This window comes from Schistocerca serialis, unplaced genomic scaffold (genome assembly GCF_023864345.2).
Source record: "Schistocerca serialis cubense isolate TAMUIC-IGC-003099 unplaced genomic scaffold, iqSchSeri2.2 HiC_scaffold_556, whole genome shotgun sequence".
Lineage (NCBI taxonomy): Eukaryota > Metazoa > Arthropoda > Insecta > Orthoptera > Acrididae > Schistocerca > Schistocerca serialis.
In genome coordinates, this window is record NW_026048142.1 from 25829 (window position 1) to 31828 (window position 6000).

Genomic DNA, 6000 nt, shown 5'->3' on the forward strand with positions numbered 1-6000 from the left:
AACGGCGTGGCCTCACTCTTTTCTGTAGGGTTTCCATTAGCCGTTACGAAAGTGTATTAATTTTCGCCCAGACAGGGACTTGAACCCAGGACCCTTTGGTTGAAAACCTAGCGCTCTACCGACTCAGCTATGCGGGCCCACGCACGAGCATTATCGTACAGCTGCGCGGTGCGCGAGTGATTCGTATGTCGTAATTACTGGCTTATGGCTCCGATGGCGACTTCACCGACTTCCCACTGACGCACCGCTGACGCTAGTTTTCTGTCGTCTTAAAACGATCGACATACCTCCAAGCAGCTGCGAGATCTTAAGAAAAGAAACGCTGCACCACTGCTTTGGCCGCACTCGAGTGATGGAAATTGCGATTCTTAAAAAGAAAATGAAATGTTCGCTCTGTCCATCACTTTCGAGCACATCTGTGAACTCACGATCTCAGCGACGGCTTTCTGCAGTCCCAGCGTCAGTGTCAGTGTGAGGTGAACCGATAGCCACAGTAAGCAGCGGTCGTCGCGAAAACTCAGTATTCTTAAAACGGAAATTTTCGTCTTGTTGAGAATGGCGTCACTGGTTTGCACCCGCATTCGCCCACGCATGTCACATGTGTGCGAAAATGTTTGCTCCTCTGTACGCAAAATCGCACGCAGCCGGTAGGATTCGAACCTACGCTCCCAGAGGGAATCTGATTTCGAGTCAGACGCCTTAACCACTCGGCCACGACTGCCGTTAGCGCGGTGTTCTCCCGACACATGCAACTGCTACCGTTTAAAGCACTGTGGTGTCAGTAAACGGCGTAACTGCATTATTTTCCGTAGCGTTCCACCGCTACCAGACGAATCGCTACCAAAGTGTTAAAATTTCCGCCTCGACGGGGCCTTGAACCCTGGACCCTTAGGTTAAAAGCCTAATGCTCTACCAACTGAGCTATCCGGGCTCAGACGAGGCTGCAAAACCTCCCACAATGCACAACTATACATTGACTCATGTCCTTTACTGTTGTGCAATCGCTGTATGGGGCCGTTACTAATAAAACGTCGCCTACATGCTGTCTACAAACTTATCACGCTAAGCTCGTAACACACTCTCGAAGACTGCTGGCACACGATGCAACAACAAATTGCACTAGTTGTTACGCCTCATACGTCGGAGCAGAGAATTTACGTGTTTTGTCGACACTCACTGGGCAATTGGAAAATTCACAAGCATTTCGAATGCAATGTTTCCCACGCTTTCGCTCATTTCACGGTTCCGTTGAAGACGTTCTTCACCACCTGACACAGAAAAAGGAATGCAGTCGGTAGGATATTTTTAATTCTTTTGCTTCTAGGGGAGTTAGTTGTCTAGTGAGTTCCTCTTATGGCATGCACTAGACAACCAGAACAGCTACAGGAGAGAGTCATTTTTGTTGTCAGCGGTAGTTGCATTATCACAAACGCAGAGTAATTCCATTGGCGTCGCATCAAAACGAATACCTGCCGAAACCCGGGATCGAACCAGGGACCTTTAGATCTTCAGTCTAACGCTCTCCCAACTGAGCTATTTCGGCTGACGTCGAAGGTTGCCATTTGCATGTGTTCGTTAACCTCTGCCTCGTTGCCAATTTCACAGTCACCTTCGTCTGATAAGACACAGGGGCGCTGAAAGGCGAGCAGCCGATGCAGTGAAGTTCCACACACATTTCTTCTTCTTCCGTCATCGTAACAAGCAAACATGTCGACTCGATTCGTGTAATATTGACTTCGCTGACGCTAGAAAACCCGTGCTATATCGATGCCAGGGGCAACTCGTGTGCGGAGAACGAGACACAAGAAGGAGTGAGTCTCTCCACCGTATGAGAGGCAGTATCTAGCAGATACACACGGTAAAACATACGACTTGCGTTAGCTCATAAATTGCTACACGTCATCGTCTGCAAGCTAAAATGGACACATCTGCACTGCCCAGTGAGGCGACACTTGTACTAACACCAGGTGGACGGCTGTGAGACGCGGAGATGAGCTGCGGCTTCTGGGCGCGACTGTAACGCTGCGCCCTGGATCAAATAGCACTGCACATTGCTGGTGACCCACGTGTTTAGTAGTGACGCAACTGCTAGGATGCAGCTGAACGTCCGCCTTTTGAGAGCGAGAAAATTTTCGCAGTCGGCAGGACTCGAACCTACGCTCCCAGAGGGAATCTGATTTCAAGTCAGACGCCTTAACCACTCGGCCACGACTGCCGGTGGCGGAAGCGACTCCCGACAACTGAAACCGCCATCTTTAGAAGCAATCTGATGGCAGAAAACGGCGTGGCCTCACTCTTTTCTGTAGGGTTTCCATTAGCCGTTACGAAAGTGTATTAATTTTCGCCCAGACAGGGACTTGAACCCAGGACCCTTTGGTTGAAAACCTAGCGCTCTACCGACTCAGCTATGCGGGCCCACGCACGAGCATTATCGTACAGCTGCGCGGTGCGCGAGTGATTCGTATGTCGTAATTACTGGCTTATGGCTCCGATGGCGACTTCACCGACTTCCCACTGACGCACCGCTGACGCTAGTTTTCTGTCGTCTTAAAACGATCGACATACCTCCAAGCAGCTGCGAGATCTTAAGAAAAGAAACGCTGCACCACTGCTTTGGCCGCACTCGAGTGATGGAAATTGCGATTCTTAAAAAGAAAATGAAATGTTCGCTCTGTCCATCACTTTCGAGCACATCTGTGAACTCACGATCTCAGCGACGGCTTTCTGCAGTCCCAGCGTCAGTGTCAGTGTGAGGTGAACCGATAGCCACAGTAAGCAGCGGTCGTCGCGAAAACTCAGTATTCTTAAAACGGAAATTTTCGTCTTGTTGAGAATGGCGTCACTGGTTTGCACCCGCATTCGCCCACGCATGTCACATGTGTGCGAAAATGTTTGCTCCTCTGTACGCAAAATCGCACGCAGCCGGTAGGATTCGAACCTACGCTCCCAGAGGGAATCTGATTTCGAGTCAGACGCCTTAACCACTCGGCCACGACTGCCGTTAGCGCGGTGTTCTCCCGACACATGCAACTGCTACCGTTTAAAGCACTGTGGTGTCAGTAAACGGCGTAACTGCATTATTTTCCGTAGCGTTTCCACCGCTACCAGACGAATCGCTACCAAAGTGTTAAAATTTCCGCCTCGACGGGGCCTTGAACCCTGGACCCTTAGGTTAAAAGCCTAATGCTCTACCAACTGAGCTATCCGGGCTCAGACGAGGCTGCAAAACCTCCCACAATGCACAACTATACATTGACTCATGTCCTTTACTGTTGTGCAATCGCTGTATGGGGCCGTTACTAATAAAACGTCGCCTACATGCTGTCTACAAACTTATCACGCTAAGCTCGTAACACACTCTCGAAGACTGCTGGCACACGATGCAACAACAAATTGCACTAGTTGTTACGCCTCATACGTCGGAGCAGAGAATTTACGTGTTTTGTCGACACTCACTGGGCAATTGGAAAATTCACAAGCATTTCGAATGCAATGTTTCCCACGCTTTCGCTCATTTCACGGTTCCGTTGAAGACGTTCTTCACCACCTGACACAGAAAAAGGAATGCAGTCGGTAGGATATTTTTAATTCTTTTGCTTCTAGGGGAGTTAGTTGTCTAGTGAGTTCCTCTTATGGCATGCACTAGACAACCAGAACAGCTACAGGAGAGAGTCATTTTTGTTGTCAGCGGTAGTTGCATTATCACAAACGCAGAGTAATTCCATTGGCGTCGCATCAAAACGAATACCTGCCGAAACCCGGGATCGAACCAGGGACCTTTAGATCTTCAGTCTAACGCTCTCCCAACTGAGCTATTTCGGCTGACGTCGAAGGTTGCCATTTGCATGTGTTCGTTAACCTCTGCCTCGTTGCCAATTTCACAGTCACCTTCGTCTGATAAGACACAGGGGCGCTGAAAGGCGAGCAGCCGATGCAGTGAAGTTCCACACACATTTCTTCTTCTTCCGTCATCGTAACAAGCAAACATGTCGACTCGATTCGTGTAATATTGACTTCGCTGACGCTAGAAAACCCGTGCTATATCGATGCCAGGGGCAACTCGTGTGCGGAGAACGAGACACAAGAAGGAGTGAGTCTCTCCACCGTATGAGAGGCAGTATCTAGCAGATACACACGGTAAAACATACGACTTGCGTTAGCTCATAAATTGCTACACGTCATCGTCTGCAAGCTAAAATGGACACATCTGCACTGCCCAGTGAGGCGACACTTGTACTAACACCAGGTGGACGGCTGTGAGACGCGGAGATGAGCTGCGGCTTCTGGGCGCGACTGTAACGCTGCGCCCTGGATCAAATAGCACTGCACATTGCTGGTGACCCACGTGTTTAGTAGTGACGCAACTGCTAGGATGCAGCTGAACGTCCGCCTTTTGAGAGCGAGAAAATTTTCGCAGTCGGCAGGACTCGAACCTACGCTCCCAGAGGGAATCTGATTTCAAGTCAGACGCCTTAACCACTCGGCCACGACTGCCGGTGGCGGAAGCGACTCCCGACAACTGAAACCGCCATCTTTAGAAGCAATCTGATGGCAGAAAACGGCGTGGCCTCACTCTTTTCTGTAGGGTTTCCATTAGCCGTTACGAAAGTGTATTAATTTTCGCCCAGACAGGGACTTGAACCCAGGACCCTTTGGTTGAAAACCTAGCGCTCTACCGACTCAGCTATGCGGGCCCACGCACGAGCATTATCGTACAGCTGCGCGGTGCGCGAGTGATTCGTATGTCGTAATTACTGGCTTATGGCTCCGATGGCGACTTCACCGACTTCCCACTGACGCACCGCTGACGCTAGTTTTCTGTCGTCTTAAAACGATCGACATACCTCCAAGCAGCTGCGAGATCTTAAGAAAAGAAACGCTGCACCACTGCTTTGGCCGCACTCGAGTGATGGAAATTGCGATTCTTAAAAAGAAAATGAAATGTTCGCTCTGTCCATCACTTTCGAGCACATCTGTGAACTCACGATCTCAGCGACGGCTTTCTGCAGTCCCAGCGTCAGTGTCAGTGTGAGGTGAACCGATAGCCACAGTAAGCAGCGGTCGTCGCGAAAACTCAGTATTCTTAAAACGGAAATTTTCGTCTTGTTGAGAATGGCGTCACTGGTTTGCACCCGCATTCGCCCACGCATGTCACATGTGTGCGAAAATGTTTGCTCCTCTGTACGCAAAATCGCACGCAGCCGGTAGGATTCGAACCTACGCTCCCAGAGGGAATCTGATTTCGAGTCAGACGCCTTAACCACTCGGCCACGACTGCCGTTAGCGCGGTGTTCTCCCGACACATGCAACTGCTACCGTTTAAAGCACTGTGGTGTCAGTAAACGGCGTAACTGCATTATTTTCCGTAGCGTTTCCACCGCTACCAGACGAATCGCTACCAAAGTGTTAAAATTTCCGCCTCGACGGGGCCTTGAACCCTGGACCCTTAGGTTAAAAGCCTAATGCTCTACCAACTGAGCTATCCGGGCTCAGACGAGGCTGCAAAACCTCCCACAATGCACAACTATACATTGACTCATGTCCTTTACTGTTGTGCAATCGCTGTATGGGGCCGTTACTAATAAAACGTCGCCTACATGCTGTCTACAAACTTATCACGCTAAGCTCGTAACACACTCTCGAAGACTGCTGGCACACGATGCAACAACAAATTGCACTAGTTGTTACGCCTCATACGTCGGAGCAGAGAATTTACGTGTTTTGTCGACACTCACTGGGCAATTGGAAAATTCACAAGCATTTCGAATGCAATGTTTCCCACGCTTTCGCTCATTTCACGGTTCCGTTGAAGACGTTCTTCACCACCTGACACAGAAAAAGGAATGCAGTCGGTAGGATATTTTTAATTCTTTTGCTTCTAGGGGAGTTAGTTGTCTAGTGAGTTCCTCTTATGGCATGCACTAGACAACCAGAACAGCTACAGGAGAGAGTCATTTTTGTTGTCAGCGGTAGTTGCATTATCACAAACGCAGAGTAATT

The 6000-nt window shown here is 49.6% G+C and overlaps 10 non-coding genes across 10 annotated transcripts; all 10 read right to left on the reverse strand.

Annotated features, from left to right (window-relative positions):
* Positions 1-639: 639 nt before the first annotated feature.
* On the reverse strand, positions 640-721 carry Trnas-cga (transfer RNA serine (anticodon CGA)). Its single transcript has one exon. It is a non-coding gene; the product is annotated as a tRNA-Ser (tRNA).
* Positions 722-858: 137 nt separating this feature from the next.
* Trnak-uuu (transfer RNA lysine (anticodon UUU)) lies at positions 859-931 on the reverse strand. Its single transcript has one exon. It is a non-coding gene; the product is annotated as a tRNA-Lys (tRNA).
* Positions 932-1470: 539 nt separating this feature from the next.
* Positions 1471-1543, reverse strand: Trnaf-gaa (transfer RNA phenylalanine (anticodon GAA)). Its single transcript has one exon. It is a non-coding gene; the product is annotated as a tRNA-Phe (tRNA).
* A 590-nt stretch (positions 1544-2133) lies between these two features.
* On the reverse strand, positions 2134-2215 carry Trnas-uga (transfer RNA serine (anticodon UGA)). Its single transcript has one exon. It is a non-coding gene; the product is annotated as a tRNA-Ser (tRNA).
* Positions 2216-2917: 702 nt separating this feature from the next.
* Trnas-cga (transfer RNA serine (anticodon CGA)) lies at positions 2918-2999 on the reverse strand. The gene has a single exon. It is a non-coding gene; the product is annotated as a tRNA-Ser (tRNA).
* Positions 3000-3137: 138 nt separating this feature from the next.
* Trnak-uuu (transfer RNA lysine (anticodon UUU)) lies at positions 3138-3210 on the reverse strand. The gene has a single exon. It is a non-coding gene; the product is annotated as a tRNA-Lys (tRNA).
* A 539-nt stretch (positions 3211-3749) lies between these two features.
* Positions 3750-3822, reverse strand: Trnaf-gaa (transfer RNA phenylalanine (anticodon GAA)). The gene has a single exon. It is a non-coding gene; the product is annotated as a tRNA-Phe (tRNA).
* A 590-nt stretch (positions 3823-4412) lies between these two features.
* Positions 4413-4494, reverse strand: Trnas-uga (transfer RNA serine (anticodon UGA)). Its single transcript has one exon. It is a non-coding gene; the product is annotated as a tRNA-Ser (tRNA).
* Positions 4495-5196: 702 nt separating this feature from the next.
* On the reverse strand, positions 5197-5278 carry Trnas-cga (transfer RNA serine (anticodon CGA)). Its single transcript has one exon. It is a non-coding gene; the product is annotated as a tRNA-Ser (tRNA).
* A 138-nt stretch (positions 5279-5416) lies between these two features.
* Trnak-uuu (transfer RNA lysine (anticodon UUU)) lies at positions 5417-5489 on the reverse strand. The gene has a single exon. It is a non-coding gene; the product is annotated as a tRNA-Lys (tRNA).
* Positions 5490-6000: the final 511 nt, after the last annotated feature.